This window comes from Camelus ferus, chromosome 18 (genome assembly GCF_009834535.1).
Source record: "Camelus ferus isolate YT-003-E chromosome 18, BCGSAC_Cfer_1.0, whole genome shotgun sequence".
NCBI lineage: Eukaryota > Metazoa > Chordata > Mammalia > Artiodactyla > Camelidae > Camelus > Camelus ferus.
The window spans coordinates 19611277-19626468 of record NC_045713.1 but is presented as its reverse complement, the minus strand read 5'-3'; the positions used below and the strand labels follow the sequence as shown (position 1 = coordinate 19626468).

General features: G+C 46.0%; 1 protein-coding gene across 1 annotated transcript in view; it reads right to left on the bottom strand.

Annotated features, from left to right (window-relative positions):
* Positions 1–15192, bottom strand: part of GSG1L (GSG1 like) — a 185588-nt gene that overhangs the window by 124248 nt on the left and 46148 nt on the right.

Here is a 15192-nt window from a genome sequence, read left to right as displayed (position 1 = left end):
TGTTCAACATCTTTTCAAGTGCTTATCAGCTGTTTGCATATCATCTTTGGAGAAATGTCTATTCAGATCCTTTGCCCCTTTTGAATTGGATTATTTCTCTTTTATCATTTAGTTGTTAAGAGTTCTTTATATACAGTCAGCCCTCTGTAACCATGGGTCCTGCAACTACAGATTCAACCAACCACAGAATGAAACTATGTTTTAAAAAAATCCAGAAACTTCCAAAAAGCAAAACTTGAATTTGCTGCACACTGACAAGGATACATAGCATTTACATTGTATTAGGTTTTATAAGTAATCTAGAAATGATTTAAAGTATACCAGAGAATGTGAAAGGTCATGTGCAAATGCTATACCATTTTATGTAAAGGACTTGAGCATCTGAAGATTTTTGGTATGCACTAGGGGTCCTGGAAGCAATTCCCGTAGATACTGAGGGATGACTATATTCTGCATACAAGGACTTCAACAGACAGAGGATTTGCAAATACAGTCCACCCCCAGTATCCATAGGGTATTGGTTCCAGGATTCCTCCTGAATACCAAAATCTGTGAATGATCAAGTTCCTTATACACAATGGCATGGTACAGCCAGCCCTCCACATCCATGGGCTGTTTATCTGCAGATACAGAGAGCCAACTGTACTTCCCTCCCATTCTGTGGATAGTCTTTCCACTTTCTTGATGGTGTCCTTGGGAATGCAAGAGTTTTAAACTTTAATGACGTCCAATTTATCTAACTATTCTTTTGTTGCTTATACTTTCATGTCATATCTAAGAAGTCTTTGCCTAACCCAAGACCGTGAAGAATTACTCTCACTCTTTCTTCTAAGAGTTTTATAATTTTAACTCTGACCTTTAGGTCTGTTATCCATTTAAAGTTGATTTATGTGTATGGTATATAAAAGGGGACTAACTTTGTTCTTCTTCATGTGGACATCCAATTGTCCCAGCCCCATTTGTTGAAAGGCTATTCTTTCTCCATTGGATTGTCTTGGCACCCTTGTCAAAAATCAGTTGACTGTAAATGTGAAGGTTTATTTTGTACTCTCAGTTCTATTTCATTGATCTATGTATCTATCCTTATACCAGTACCACACTGTTTTGGTTACTGTAGCTTTGTAGTAAGTTTTGAAATTGGGAGGTGTGAGTCTTCCAACTTTGCTTTTCATTTTTAAAAATATTTTGGCTATTCTCAATCCCTTGCATTCCTATATGAATTTTAGGATCAACTTGTCAATTTCTGTTAAAAAAAAATTTGGAATTCTGATAGAGGTTGCACTGAATCTGTAGATCAATTTGGCAAACATTGCCATCATAACAATATTAAGTCTTCTAACCCATGAACAGGGGATGTCTTTCCATTTATTTAGATCTGCTTTAATTTCCTTCCGTAATGTTTTATAGTTTGTAGAATATCAGCTTTGCACTTCTTTTGTTATACTTATTCCTAAGCATTTCATTCTTTTTGATGCTAATGTAAATGAAATCTTTTAAAATTTCATTTTCAGATTGTTCATTGCTAGTGTATATAAATAGGTTAATTTTGTATACTGACCTTGTACCCTGCAAAGTAAATGAATTCATTTATTAGTTATAATAGGATTCTTAGGATTTACTATATACAAGATCATGTAATCTACAAATAGATATAGTTTCACTTTTCCCCTTTTAATCTTGATGCCTTTCATTTCTTTTTCTTGCCTAATTGCTCTGGCTAAAACCTCCAATATAATGTTCTTTTATTAAAGTACAGTTAGTTACAATGTGTCAATTTCTGGTGTACAGCACAATGTCCCAGTCATGCATGCCTCCAGTATAATGCTGAACACAAACGGCAAGAGCAGGCATTCTTGTCTTGTTCTTGATCTTAGGGAGAAAGCATTCATTCTTGTGCCATTAAGTATGATGTTAACTGTACTCTTTTCATATACACTCTTTATCAGATTGAGAAAGTTCTCTTCTATTCCTAGTTTGTGGAGTACTTTTATTGTAAAAGTGTGTTTGCTTTCTCTTTAATCCCATAACAACCTGAAATGTAGCTCTGAGAATCCCCATTTTAGAGACAAGCAGATTGAGGCTCTGAGCTTTCAGTGTCCAAGACACCCAGCCAGTAGGTGATGGACTTAGCCCAGGTCCATAGACTCCAAGCCCCATGCCCTAAAGCTTTTCCCAGCCATCTATTTCCATTTGCTCTGTCAGAATTTCCTACTGCGGCCAGTCATTCCCACTGCAAAGATCTGCTAGGTCCTAGAATAAATGCTCTGCGAACACACCTCTGTGCAGATAGGGAAAATCCACCAAGGGCTAAATAAAGTGGCTCTTCTGCTTCTATTTCTTGTCTATGGGTAAGACTGAACAGAAGATGTCTAAGCATAGATGGTCAAACTTGGCCCACACTGCCTGTGCAGGGCAAAGCTGAGGTTCAAGGAAAAATCATAGTGATGACATAAGGAAGACTGGATATTTCGGTAGTTAACAAGAATAACAACTAAAATCCAACCACAGGAGGGATTTTTGGCTCCAAATCCTTAGTTCCATGATAAAGGTTAGCTAACCATTTGTGGGAACGATATCAACTGTACCATATTAGCTAACTGCTCTTTGAAATGGCTCTTAAAACAATAATAGCTTTGTCAATTATTATTACGTTTATATGTTTAACAAGGGATTTCCTTTGGGTGTAAAACTGAATATAAGTGCACTAGCACTTCAGTGCCAATGTAATTGACAAGGAGGCTTGTCAATTACATTGTGGAGTTGTGGCATGTTACCGCCACCTGATGGCAGCATACCTTCTGTGACCCGCCAAACTAGAAAGCTGGAAAGGATCCTAAGTGGTTCTCAGCACTGGGAAGCCCAGGCCCCACCCACAGACACTGCGGTTTAACGGGTCAGCATGAGTGGGTTTAAAAGCGCCCCCGCTGATTCCAGCCAGACAGGCAGGGCGAAAGTCACACTCCAATCTGACTAGCCAAAACATCTATTTTCAACATTAAAAAAGCAATAGTAAGTCATTTTAGCAACAGCTTGGGCTATCGCACTGGACACTCCTTCAAGCAACAGTGTTTGTGGGGCAGGGAACTGTGTCCCACGTTTCCTCTGACCCTGGGGTGGGAGATGATGATGATGATGTGACGAGAGCAACAGTCTCCTAAGCTCCCACTCTGTTCCAGGCATCGTGTCTAAGCTTTTTGCCCATGTTGAATCTTAACATTCCCTGAAGGTACTGTGTGCATTTCACAGATAAGGAAATCAAGGACCAGAAAGACTGGGGACTCGCATGACAGGAAGTGACAGAGTCAGGATTTGAACCCAGCTCTGCTGATTCCAGAGCTCAGGCCTCGGCCACTCTGCTGTCCTGCCCCTGAAATAATGCAACAATGCAGATAAGATTCTCTCTCTCTCTCTCTCTCTATCCCTCTTCTAGGAATCCAAAGCACATCACGCAATAATGTTGTTGGGGGCAGGGGGCTGAATTAATTTCAATCCCTAAAAATGTACTTCTCTTAAATTCCCAGTATCAGTGCTTTATATTCATGCACCTACTACATGCCAGGCACCGTTCAGAAGGCAACTGCCCACCCTTGTGGAGCTGCTGTTCTAACATTAAAGCATGTGTATTGACCACTTGGAGTCTATGCACCCAATGAGGACATTCCACAGCTCATCTAAACGGCTCCCAGACAGCATTTCTGCAACAACAGAAGCTCCGTGACCACCAAGTGTCTCTTTCGCTGCTGTGTCCTCAAAGCCTAAGACAGTCACAGGTGGTCTGGATACAACTGTGGAATGAGTATATGAAGAGAATTTCACAAATTGCCTTTATCAAGAATTACAAGGGTTGGGGAGACTGCAGAATCCTACAGGTGTGGTCACCACACATGCAGGCAGAGGTGAGACTGGAAGTTGAGCTCTGGAGCATCTTGGGGCCCATCTGAGAGGGAAGAGGCAAACAGAAGGGGGAAGGCATCTTCATTATGCAGGAAGGAGCAGCCTTTCCCAGCCTCACACCTCCCACAACACAGAGGGCTTGGAGCCTGGGGATCAGCCTGGTCGTGATATCTTTGATGACCGCCTTTCACCTCCTTGTCTGCTGCTTCATGTCCCCTAGTTCGGATTTACACCCTACCTTTTCCCACCTCTCAATCTCAACATCTTTTCTCCCTCCATTCCCCTATGGTTGACCTGCTCCCCCAACATGAACCCTACCTTGTTCACCAACCACCTGCCCCACCCCGAAGAGATGTCTCCCCGCTCTGAATTCCCAGTGTTTTACCACGATATCTCCCATTATACTGTCACCTTCTACCTTGGGCACAGCTTGGCCCCTGTCTTGGACCCCTTTGGGCTGTAAATGGCAGATCTCCCCACCAGCAAGGGGAAGCTAGATTTTGTCCTGTTGCCTAAGATCCAGGATCCAATGACCCAAGGAGAGCCCAGGGCAAGCATCATGCTAAGAACTTGGCACACAACACAATTGCATGAGGTCAGTATCCATGCCCATTTTACAGATGAGAAAACTGAGGCTCACACAGGCAAAGCCACCTACCCAAAGTTACAAAGCCAGAAAGTAGCAGAACCAGGATCTGGACCCTTTCTGTGTCTTTCCAAAGCTCTTTCCATCATGTAAGGGACTGACTTGTCCAGAGGGAGACAGAGACCCAGGACATTCCACAGCCAGACCAGTTTGTTTGGACTCTGGCAAATCAACAGTGTCTCTGAAATATCTTTTTTAAACATTGTATTACGGGAAATTCCTCTTTTACAAAAGCAGAGACACTAGTATAAAGAATCCCATGTCCCCAGTCCAGCTTGGAAACTGCCACTCCACAGCCAATCTGGTCTCTCTGCACCCACAGCCCTCACCACCATGGGATTATCTTGAAACACATCCCAGAAGTTTGTACCTAAATGTCTTTTTGAAAGGTTTGCTCCCTTGCTCAGAAAAGACAAATGGAAGGTCGTTTCTTCTTAGACCCTGTGGCATCACCCTGTGGGGGCTGCTGACTTTTAGCAACGCGGGAATAATGCAACCCAAGGGGCCCTGACCTGCCCTCGCTGCTGACTCCTTCTGACCCACTGTCTGCAGACCTGGCTGAGCTAAGGGCAGGCAGGGAAGAAGGCTCTGAAATTGCCCTTAACGCAGCATCTTCAGTTTGTCAGCAGCTGCATCAATCCCGCCACCAAGGGGAGCGCCTGGCGCTCAAGCCCCCAGCAGAAACAGGGCTTCCAGAAATCCACCCCGGATATAGCTGGTGGTCACAGCTGCCTCGGCTCCGGCTCACCACTCACTCCTGAGTTCAGGAATCTTACCCCAAGGTCCCTGCTCCAGGTCCCTTCTCCTTGAGAAAGAAGCCCGCGGCAGAGGCAAACGGGAGGCGAGTGCCCTGGGGTCTGTAGGGGCCAGGCAGGAAGCTCTGATTTCACACGGACCTGAGTTCAAATCCCAGCTCTGCCACCCACTAGCTGTGGGACTGCAGGGGAACAATGGTTTTTATTTGTTTAGTTGGGTTTTGGGCCAGTAAAGAATGATCATTGCAGCCTTATGGGGTTGCTGAGGGCTAAATGAGGTAATGGGTATGAAACAAGATGTCTTCAGTCAGGATTTAAATCAGGCAACACCTGCGAGGGATCAGCTTGATGAGCTGACACCCACACCCCCACTGTCATTCATCACAGCTCTCAGGGCGGCCTCCTTGAAAGGGGATGCTCTTAAGGCAAACGGAGGTGTCTGGGCTCAGAAGCCACAAGATGTGAGTTCAAATCCCTCCTCTGACTTCCTCCTGGCCCTGTGACCTCAGAGAGTGACTTCACCTCTCTGAGCCTTTTCCTCAGCTGTCAAATGAAAGTCATTTCAAATCTGCCCTCCAGACTTGCAAAAAGGAGGAAAATGAGAGGGTGAGAAAAATGCCTGCCCCTACTTGGCTCTGTAAACAAGCGCTATTTTTGATTCTGTCCCTGGATCCTAAGTTAGAGTCACGCTGCGTTCCTCCTAAGGAGAGCCTGGAAGTCTTCCCAGGTCAGAAGCAGGAGGCTGTAACTATACCATCTCAGCCTTAGCAGGTGGGGGGAGCCTGGCAGGGCCACAGGCAGAATCCAGGGAGGTGGCCAGAGGCAGAAGTCCAAGGCTGGCAGAAGGTGTGGGGAGCACTGAGGGTCGGCCAAGTTGCCCTTGGCATGAAGATGCAGGAGCCAGATCTGGTTGGCAGTGGGAAGACAGGCAGCAAGAAGAAGGGGCACTGGGGAGCCCAGTGTCCTTGGCAGGGTCCCCAGATCCCGGGTCTGAGGATCGTGACTTAATTTCATATCTCATCCAGTGCTGGAGTTGAGGTTCCCATGGCTTGCAGGGGAGGGAGAGGGCATCGAAAGGGAGCCCCATGGGGAGGGGCTAGGCCCAACATGCTTTACAAACTACCACCCCCTTTTTACACTGGAAGAAACTGAGGCACAGACAGAGTAAGGTCACACAGCCAGTGGTGAAGCCAGGATTCAGACTGAGGCAGCCCAGCACAGAGCCTTTTCATCTGGTCTCTACTCTGTGCTGCCTCTTAGCAGAGTAAGCAAGTTCTAGAAAAAAATCCATTCTTCCCAAGGGAAGCCTCAGATGCCCTCCAAGAGGTCTCCACATGTGGCAGGAGAAATCAGCCTCCATCAGGCTGTGGCTGCATTTTGAGACACCCAGCCAACAGGACCCAGACATGGCTGGTTCTGAGCCTGACTCTGGTTCTGAGACACAGATCCACGGAGCCCAACCTCTGGACAGGTGCATGGTGAGTTTTCTCTCCAGTAGGAGCTTTCAATTTGCTGGAAGGGCAGAGAAGAACAGTCGTGGCCCCCAGGAAACATGGCCAATAAGAAACGATTTTAACTGTCTGGCAAGGGCGAATGTCCGCACACCTTTACCGGGCTGGATTCAAGGAATTCAGCGCCAGGAGCAAGGAGTCGAGAAAAACGGCAGCAGATCTGGCATGAAGCTTCCCCTCTCGCTACCCAGGCTGACGGCCGAGCCTTGGCAAGTGCTTCCTTGGAATTCTCCGGAGGCCTCTGCCAGTTCAACTGACAGGGCAGCAGATGGCACACACTTATCTGCTGATGGTATTTTGATTTATTTATCTCTTACAGATGGTACCATGCCTTGGTTTCTGGCAGGAGTTCAAAATATGGGTCAACTTTCTGGGGAGAATCGTTTCTCCAAGTGGATGAAATACAGGAGACTAAAATGCTGTCTGGCATCACAACTGCATCACCGTGGCCTCCAGATGTACCTTATGCGGGCATTTGGGCCATTGTGGGTGAGTCGAAGGGAAGAATTTGTTCTGAAGAATTTTACAGCCGGAAGAACCTAAATGCTCATTTAAAATTAATACCACCGTGGTTAAATGGAAGAGCTTTGGACTCACAGAGTCTTGAGTTCAAGGCTCAGCTCTGCCACTTACAAGCTCTAGGTCCCAAGGACACTCTCTGGGTCTCAGTTTCCTCATCTGCAAAATGGGTATAATTGTCATCTCCACCACCAAGACGTGCCAGCATCAGCTAGCTATTCCTGGGGTCATGTGACTGGTTATTGCCTCTAAAATGTGAGTGTGGGGGATGTGTGGCACTTCTTGGGGCAGGCTTTGATGAAGCGGGTGTGCCTTTTCCTTCCTCTTCTGCCTAGATGCAGGAGGCTCCAAGGCCTTAGGAAATGGTGGAGACATAATATGGGAATTGCCTGGTCCCCAAGTCATTGTATAGAGGAGAGCTGCCACCCACCAGGATCACCTGAACCGTTACATGAGCTACTGTGTTAATCCCCTGCCATCTCAGGAGTTTGTTACAGCAGCTGGTGTTACCTTATACATAGTTGGGAATCAAATGATACCACACATGTGAGACAGCTGGAGCATGACAAGAACTCAGCAAGTGCTCACAATTATTATTACTGTCATCTTTCAATGGAGCTTGGTAAATAAAGGATATTGTGATCTTTTTATGTCATCCCATATGTTGGGTTTGGTTAAAGCAAAGCAAATCTGTTTTTCCCAATAGCTCAGTCTTTTTTTCGCACCCCTACCCGTTTTTTTTGTTTTGTTTAGTTTTTGATACTGTCAGGAATCCTTCATGCATTGTCTTATCTTACTCCCCAAAAGGATATTCTGAAAGGGAAATTAAGGAGAGAGGGAGTATGGGTAGTTTTTTGTGGCACACTGTGGCTCACATGGGGACGTTATAGCCCCTCATCATCTGAGTCCCTGTTTTTCTTCTCCCTCAACACAGAATTCTCCACCTCAGTTCAAGATGGGAGGAGGGACTTAGGGAACATGAAGCCCACCACCCTCAGTTTCCAGATGTGGAACCAAGGGCAAGGGAGAGCTCATGAGTTACTTAAGATCTCGTCATCAGTCAAACACTGAGCTGAAGCTGGAACCCAAGTCCTCTGCCTCCTACTCCAGTAAAAGGTCCATCGACAGATGATTGGATAAAGATGTGGTTTACATACATAATGGAATACTCCTCAGCAATAAAAAAGAATGAAATAATGCCATTTGCAGCAACATGGATGGACCTAGAGATGATTATGCTAAGTAAAGTAAGTCAGAGAAAGAAAAATACCATATGATATCACTTATATGTGAATCTAAAGAAAATGATACAAGTGAGCTTATTTACAAAACAGAAACAGACTCACAGACATAGAAGACAAACTTATGGTTACCAAAGGGGAAAGGGGAGGGAGAAAGGGATAAGTTAGGAGTTTGGGATTAGCAGATACAAACTACTATATATAAAATAGGTAAACAAGGTCCTACTGCATAGCACAGGGAACTACATTCAATATCTTGTAATAACCTATAATGAAAAAGAATTTATATGTAAAACTGAATCACTATGCTGTACACCAGAAACTAACACAACATTGTAAATCAACTATACTTCAATTAAAAAAAAAAAAAAAAGCAAACTCAGGGAAAGATATAGGAAGACAAGGGCCCCGGCTACAAAAAAGAACAACAGCCAACACTTACCGAGCACTTACTAGGTGCCAGACACTGTTCTAAATCTCCATATGCACCAGCTTGTCTAATTCTCATAACAACCATATGAAGGAGGTACTATTACTGTTCCCATTTGTCAGATGGAGACACTGAGGCCCAGTGAGGTTAAGCATCTTCCCCAAAGGCACAGAGATAGTAAGTGAAGTGGTGGATCCAGGATTCCATCCAGGGCACCCTTAATTCCAGAGGCCTCACTTTCAATCATGTTTGGAGGGATGGAACTTGTAGGAAGCATTTGATTTTTCTCTACTTGACTCCAGGGAACAGAACTGAAACCCTGTGGGCCCACAGAGCAGCTCTCTACCTGACACAACCAAAGAAGAGTCCGGCCAAAGAAGGGCCCCTCCGAGGTGGCATTCAACTTCCCAGTGGTGAGAGGATGTAAGAAAGGACTGGTTACCACATGGAGATGTCACCAAGAGATTCAAGTAGCCGGCAGGGTATCTGACTAGGCCAGTGTTTCCTCACATGTCGCACAGGTGGTCCATGACAGGGGATGTGGTGCTAAATTAACCTAAATCTCATCATGGGGAGTGATTCTCCCTTCCCAATGCCCTGCCAACCTGTCAAGATTACTTTTAGGGAAAAAAAATTTCAGTTTTGTGCTAGCCTATCCTTAACATGGCCCTCACCCCTGCTAATCTTCTGTTTTAAAAAAGGAGGAAAGGCAAAAACATCCAGTTAGAATTTGATTGCACTGTTTTGTTTCACACGTACTCATACGCACACGTACATGTATATATATTTCTCCTATTTTGGGCAAGCGGAGCTGATTTTCTATTTCCAATTGTAATTTAAAGCTTCCCTTCTAAATTCATTTATGTAAGGAAAATGTGAGACAATATAGAGCAAAAAAAAAAAATCCGTAGTAGAACAGGAGTATGCGACTAAGGACAAATTCATGAAGGTGTTATATACAGGAATAACTCAAGTCTGGTCAACACTGGGCTAAAAGAATTCTGTGCGCTGCGGCCCACTCCAGGCCGAGAGCTTCCAGGGTCACCACCCTGCACAATACTGGGAGCACCATTCACATGGTGATCTTCACAAATGGGATTCCCTGGAGTCGTGCAGTGCACAGTCTGCATGGCTGTACACGGCAGCCACGGGTATTTTTAGAGTAACAAATATCCCAAACATAGGATGAAAGAGAAATAATCTTCTGTTCAGCTTCCCTGAAATTGGCAGCCAAAGCTCCTCACTCCAAATTATAACACTCTCTAATCCTCCTACAGTGTCCCCTTGTTAAGAGGGCCACCAGGCTGCCCAAGCTAACGCTGGTACCCAACCCATCCTGAGCGATGAACGGAAGAAGGCTGGGCACAGAGTTCCCCTTGGGGGAGGCTGCAGAAGGGTAAATGGCAAGTGAGCTACACGTTCAACTACAAAGGCGGCGGGCAGACGTCCTCCGACGTGAAGGCACTCGGAGAATACAGTATCCATGAACCGTTCTTGGAAAAGCTAGTTGACACTGAAATCCAGCTCACCCAGAGATGAACCAAAATAAACTCAAGAATGGAGAATTCATAGTAAAAAAGAAAACACCACAGTGAGTAAGGAATCTATGTAAACACACAAACAAAATGAAACTATGGGAGCTATTAGGGGGTTACAACCCAGAGGTTGTAATGCACACTTGACATGGTAAAGCTCATATAAACATCAAAAATCAGGAGGTCAGAGCGGTAGGAACGCTGGTACTCTTATGTGTCTCAGGAGGGGTGGACACTGGAAACACCTTTGTTTAAAGACTGCAATCACAATCCTCCCCTCCTGCCCAAGTCACAAAGGTAACTGCCCAGCCAGGGTCAAATGACAGGGCAGAAGAGACGGGAGATTAGAATTCACACCTGACATGAACACATGGACCTCACTTGTCCACAGGGACCCCAACATGGCTCTCTGACCCAGGGTCACTGAGAAAGAGCCTCTCATGTCCTGGGAATTTCCCAAGCTGATTAAAAAAGAAAGAAAGAAAATCAACTTACACTCACCCATGCCAAGTCAGTCCTAAACATCTCCCCCTCTCCCTCCGTCTCTTTCTCTCACACACACACTCATCTCTCTCGAGGTCCATTGCCTCAGCCTCTCCCCTGGCCTCCCTGCCTCCACACTGTCACCCACAAGGATGTTTATGGAGCCCAGATCTGAATACCGCCACTTAACTCCAGTCCTCACCAGAACCATCGTACCCTCAGACATTTATTAAAAATGGAGACTCCCAAAAATGCACATTCTCTGTGACCCAACAATTTCATTTCCTGGAATTCATCTTACAGACATACTCATACGGGTGCAAAACAACACCAGGTCAAGATCATTCATTGCACCATTATTTTAATAACAAAGGACTGGAAATAACCTAAATTCCCAGTAATTAAATAAGAAATACACTTTCAATTTATGGAAAACTCACACCCGTTAAAACAAACAAGGTAGCTCTTTCTCTCTCCCCCTCAGAATATTAACACAGACTATTAATATTAATTAGTATGAATACAGAATGTCAATATTCCATGAAAAAGTGGGTACCCTGCTAACGTCTGAGACCCACTGCTCTTACGGAATAAATCTAAAAATCCCATCTGCTCCTTCTTTTCTCCACCGTGGTCTCAGCCTTCTCCCTCAGACACTGTATGAGTTTTCTCTGGTTCCTATAACAAGTTACCACAAGCTTAAAGGCTTAAGCAATACAAAATTTTTATCTTCTAATTCCACAAGGCAGAATTCCAACATGGGTCCCACTGGGTTAAAATCACGGTGGCGGGGCTATGCTCCTCTGCAGAGGCTCTCAGGACGAGTCTCTGGCCTCTTCCAGCTTCTCACAGTCGCCCTCATTCCTTGACTGCCCATCCCTCCCTCCATCTGCAAATTCCGCCATGGTGCGTCTCTCTTCTTCCTTAGGCACAACTCCCTCTCTGACTACAACTGGGAAAGGTTCTCCTCTTTTAAGGACTCAGGGGATTAGGTTGGGGCTATCTGGAAAATTCAGGATCTCCCCAACTCAAAATCCTTAATTTAATCGCAGCTGAAAAAGTCTCTGTTCCCCATTGCAGGTGGCATATTCACAGGTCACAGAGATTCTGACACATGGACATCTTGGAGGGGGCATTGCTCTGCCTACCATGGATACCCTGGGCTCCAGCCATCCAAGCACTCATCACATCTCATCAAACCCAAGACCTCATGATGACTGCACCCGTTCCTCTGCCTGAAAGGTTCTTTCTAACATGCCGGATTCCTTCTCGAACTTTCAAGGCTGTACTCCATGGCCCCCTCCTCTGCGAAATCCTCCCGGATTCCCCCAAGCAGAATCAGTGACACTGCTCGCATCTTGTAAAGACCCCTCTGTAGGACACTCGTCCCTGGGCATGTGAATCATTTGCCTATGTGTGCATCTCTCAGTGGCCAGCACGCAACGTCAGAGTGAAAGCTTATTCAACCACACATCCCCACCATTTCAGCACGATGCCCGGCACACAGGAGGGTTAGCAAACACTGAAGGAATGAATGACTTAATCCTTTCTACTTCACTATGGTGTGCAATATATAAAACATATATATTATGTGTATATATGTATGTTATATATACACGTGTGTACCTATGTGTATATACATATATACATATACATTTACTTATTTATATTTACATAATTTATAATCCAAAATATGATTTTGTGCGCTCATTGTTATGTCCATGTCGTTGTTGTTAATCCACACGCCTGGCATATGATAGGAGCTCAATAAATATTTGCTGAGTAAATAAATTAATACACATACACAATATTGGTTGAACTTTTTCTATAATCCAGGCATCTAGCTAAGCACCTTACAAGCTCAGCCTCCCTCATTAATTTCTCCACAGTAACTCTCAATGGAGTGCCACTGTATCCGTTTGGGTAGTGAATAGTAGCTGCTGTTACAAACACCTCAAAATCTTAAAGGCTTATTTCTCAGCTGCCTCTCCCACATGACTGCCATCCACAAGGTGACTCAGGGACCCAGGCTCCTTCCATGGTGCAGGTACCATCGAGGAAGGAGAGAAAGCATAGGGAAGGCAGGCTGTACACTTACCCACCTCTGCCCAGAAGGGACATACATCACTTCCACTCACACCACACTGGCCACACCAGTCACACGCCAGTCCAACTGCAGAGGAAGCTGGGAAATGCAGAGATACTCACGGATGCTGACAAGTGTAGCAGTCTCTGCCACAATTATTATCTTCCTCACTTTCCAGCTGAAGACACAGAGGTTCAGAGGAATGGAGAGGGTGTCTAGGAGACCAATTCAACCCCAGGCATGTCTGCCTGCACAGACCACGCTCTTAACCATTGCCTGCTCACACTCATATATCCCATGTGCTCAAAAGTTAGGCTACCACAAGGGTGAAGGCCTGGGACCTTGCTGAGTGGCAGGAAGGTCCCCACCGTGGGATGGGACATTCCCCCTGGTCAATCCCCACAGCGGATAATCCACACAGAGAGAATCAGGAGTTGGCTGGCTTGTACCCACCATCTACTTCCTCACCCTCCAGTGTCAGTTTATTCATAAGCGTCTGAATGATGACATGAGGCAGATGTTATGTGCTTGATTTTCCCCTCCAGACTCTTGCAAGAGGGGAAACAAAATCTATTTTTTTAAAGCGAGCATTAGATGACGCTTGAACAAAACCAATCACTCTTTCAGGATGAGCAGCTCTCTAAGCTTCCCACAGACGTTCTCGGAGTGTCATTTCTGGGGTTTGCTCGGCAGTTGTGTACTGTCTGCCAAGAAATATTGCTCTTCCTTGTATATGTTTCTCCTCTCCTCCTCCCTGTAACCTTCCCCCACGGTGTCTGCCCTCTGCCCTTGCAGTTTAAAATTGTAACAGAAAGATTTCCCCTAACCCCCCGGGTTGCTTTGCCCGACATCAATCCCGGACCCTGCATCCTCTCTCCAGACCCTATCATTCTTTTCTGCCTGTTCCTTATCTTCCAGCATCAGCATCTCTAGGCTGACACAACTGTAATTACAAGTCAATTTGCAATTATTCAGGGCTGATTATTCAGCAGGTAGGTTCCTCAGGCTTCTTGCTTCCCCCTTCTCTGTGGGCGTGGCTCCACTCATTAGCATCTCCACCAGCAGGGAAGAAAGGAAAAGAAAGTTTGCCAAAGTCCCATTCATCAAGACCAGCTCCCGGTCAGCCACTTCTGTTTGGCGGGGAGGCAACTCGGACACTGGACTCATGGGCTCATGCTGCCTCTTCCCCAGTGGCACAGATAATTTGATGTTTAAAATTATTTTTCCAGAAAGGAGAAGGGAGCTATGGCCAGTACCAGACTGGATCTCCCATCCTCAGGGCTGCTCCCACCGGCCTGTGATGTCTGCACACTTGACAGCAGCCTGAGCACTTGTGTGAGCTGTGAGTGTGCGCGTGCCAGGCACCCCAGGTTGTCCGCTACAGCACGCAGCTTGATAGCAGGGGCTGTCTCTTTACAGCATGAAATATGTCCAAGGGATCATTGTGTAATGGCATATCTAATAAATGGAATGAATTTTTAAAAAACAAAGCAGAGAGACACAGATGGAAGGCAACTCACCCGTACGTGAAATCATCTCCTTTGCCAGCTGACCCAAGAAGAGGCTTGTTTCCAGAAGCAGGCCCCCTCCCCAGGCCAAAGCCCCCAGTCTTGGGGAATCTGAACCTTGGTTCCCTACTGAAAGACTCTAGGAAACAAAGGGACCCACCTGGAGATCATCTCCAGGGCCCACAAGAGAAAGAACAGACACTGGCCCAGTGGACAGAGTATACATCAGCCCAGAAGGGGACCCAAGGTCGGTCCAGGTACAACTGAGCCACCTTCACTACACTCACTGTCTCCATGCAGCCTGGCAGCCTGGTCTCCACCCCTCTGCTCCACCGCCCCAATTCACAGACTCCAGCCCCTGCCCTGTACCCAGTCCTACAGAGCCTGACCAGTCTTTCAGGGTCCTCCAAATTCCCACAAGAGAGAAGCCGATTGGCCCAGATCAGACCACGAGTCCCAGCCTAGTGGCCAATAGCACAGCCAGGGAAGGGCAAGGCCGCCCAGGAAAACATTGCTGCCGGCAGTGGCCACGACAGTAGGTGGGGAAGGAGGGCTGGGCAGGGCAGACACCTCCAAGTGCGCTT